This window comes from Oryzias melastigma, linkage group LG22 (assembly GCF_002922805.2).
Source record: "Oryzias melastigma strain HK-1 linkage group LG22, ASM292280v2, whole genome shotgun sequence".
NCBI lineage: Eukaryota > Metazoa > Chordata > Actinopteri > Beloniformes > Adrianichthyidae > Oryzias > Oryzias melastigma.
The window spans coordinates 4,569,878-4,572,670 of record NC_050533.1 but is presented as its reverse complement, the minus strand read 5'-3'; the positions used below and the strand labels follow the sequence as shown (position 1 = coordinate 4,572,670).

Below are 2,793 nucleotides of genomic sequence, written 5' to 3'. Positions count from 1 at the left end.
ATACTATATATATAGTTTTAAGATTTTTTTTAGCATTTTTTCTTTTCTTTGAAGATTACAGAATTTTTTTTTTAATGTGGCAATGTGTGGCTTTTTGGAAAACCATAAATCTTTACGTTTAGGCTGTAATTGTTACACTATTTCCGTTAGCCTACAAACCAACCCCAGCCCCCATCACAGAAAAAACAGTTGTGTGGCCCTCACGAGAAAAAGTTTGGGGACCTCTGGTCTATATGCCTCCTGGACGAGGTGTTCCGGGCGGAGGCCCTGTGGAAGACCCAGGATGTCAGAATTCTTCCGATATAGTTCGTTCTTCATTTTCTAGTTCTGTCTGAATCGACAATTCCAAAATCCAGTGCCCTAGAAATTTCCCAGAAGTCTTTGCAAAAAACCAGTGTGCATTGATGCTCACTAGATTGGCAAACATAGACCACAATGCATTGGGTTTGAACAATTTTTGCTAGAGAAATAAACCATCAACGTTTTCTTCATCAGAACACAGTGGAGCGATAAATAGAGGTAAAATGCTGGTATTGGTTAGATTTTCACTTGTATTTCTGAGCGCTAGCAGCTCCGCACCAACATAGTTGACCGGCGACTATTGATGACATCATCAAGTGGGAGTAACATCCAAATTTGATGACATTATCTTTCCATAACTTTCTGTTTGGAGGGCTAAATGTTGGGGTGGAATTTGGAAAAAAGGAGAAAGGAAAGGACAAAATCAAAAGGAACTCAAAAAGAAGAAGGTCAAGAATTAGAAAAATAATGTAAAAAAAAAAGAATAGGAAAGACAACGAGAGAGTTGCAGAAAATAGTCATTTTTTAAAATCATATTTCTTCATTGTTATTGAGGCCACTCCATTTACTACTGTTTTGTTCCAGTTTTTAAAATGAGTCAATTTTAATAAATTATAATATACTTAGTGCTGCCGCTTATGATTATTTTAATAGTCGACTAATGACCGATTATTTTTTCCGATTAGTCGACTAATTGGGTCATTCACAAACTGGACGTAACGCACACGTCTTAACAATCATTAGCTTTAAACTAGCTAAAATTAGATATATAACATTACCTGCGATAATGCTAGTGTAAATGTTGTAAGCTAAATTTGGCTGCTGAAGATGCTGAAATTTATAGCTGAAATCACTGATGCTAATAGCTGAAAACGCTGAAGCTGATAGCTAGCTAAAATATTAATTTAATGCAAAATTAGCCTAAAAAATAGAAATAAAAGCCTAAGTTAGCCAAAACAGCTAGCATGTAGCTGAAATACAAGCTAAACTCCAAAAAAGCCTAAAAAAACTGAAAAATCCTAAATTAGCCAAAATAGCTAGCATGTAGCTGAAATGTTAGCTGAACTCCAAATTAGCCTAAAAAACTTTAAAATAGCCAAAAAAGCTAGCATAATACCATTATAACTTTCAATGTTACTATACTCCAAATAATATAAAGTAACGACTAATCGACGATGAAATTAGTTGTCCACTATTTTAATAGTCGACTAATCGTGGCAGCCATAAATATAATTTTAGTTTTTGAAAGCTTATCAAAACATTTTGATTCTTGACATTGACGCCGTCTAAAAGTAGATTAGCTAACAAGTTATTCCAATGTTCGTTTTGCCCGAGGAATTAAGATTAATGCAACCGCTGCAGGTTTTTACTCGCCTGTTCACTGTATCTAAACGGACCCTGGTGAGAACATTCAGTAAAAACTGAAGCTGCAGACAGTTTCTCAGATAGTTCAGCAAAATCTGATTTGACCTCAATCCTATTTTGTGAATTTTCCTTTTTATATATCAAAAGAAAACACGTGAGAACTGTGCCTCCCCAAAAATGAGCGACACCCCCCAGCTAAACTCCTCTGGAGCCGGATCTGAACAGGCTTGTCTGTGCAACATGTTTTTGTCGATTTGTACATATATATACTTTTTAAATATAAAGATTTAATTGCTTTTAAAAGCCATTTTTCTGGCGGAATTTATGCTTTCTTCTATTTACCTATTTGGACTTTTTTAAGGACTTGAATGAAGCAAAATCTGAACTATTTAATGTCTAATTTGATCTTTTTCAAGGATCGGTCAGAAGAAAAATGAAAAAAAAAATAAGTAAATTAACCCACTAAAGACCTTAAAGAAACTTTTTGTGCAGCAAAAACAAAGCAGGCTTGTTGGGAGCGTTGGAGCAGCAGAAGGGGATGTTGGTGCTAAAGAATGTTGTGGTGGGTAAAGTGAGTCACTGGGGAAGCTGGCTCATTCTCTCTGCTTTTTACGGCCCTTTCTTGGTAAAGAAATGGCGCCTGTCTGCTTTCTGTTTGACGGTAGAGCTGTTGCAGGTGTGCAGCAGCATGTCCTGACCTAAAGCAAAACGGGCTTTGTCTTTACATCTGGCATGTCACTGCAGGAATTTGTGAAAAATATGAAAACTGAAGATTTGAGTTTGTCCCTGGAGGAAAAAACAGTCATGTGCTGCTCTTGTGCTCATCTTATTGCAGCTGAACTTCAAATCACATCAGCATTTTATCTTTTGATCTATTTTAAAAGCATTCCCAGTGTTTTCTTTTTTATTATTATGATAAAAAAAATCTGTGTTGTTTTCTTAGACATAGTTTCTGCAGAGCAGCAGTAGTTCATTTGAAATTCACCTCTAAGTTGTGGGTGGAAATGTTGACAGGGAGTAACCCCGCCCCCTTTCCTTTTCCTATTGCTGGGCAACCTGTAAAAGATCTATTTGGGCTCGTTTTCTACTGATCAAAACCTAGAAGGAACCGCATAGTCTTATTTTAAC

The 2,793-nt window shown here is 36.2% G+C and overlaps 1 protein-coding gene across 3 annotated transcripts in view; it reads left to right on the top strand.

Moving 5' to 3' along the window:
• Positions 1-2,793, top strand: part of syne3 (spectrin repeat containing, nuclear envelope family member 3) — a 21,941-nt gene that overhangs the window by 973 nt on the left and 18,175 nt on the right. The window lies entirely within an intron of this gene.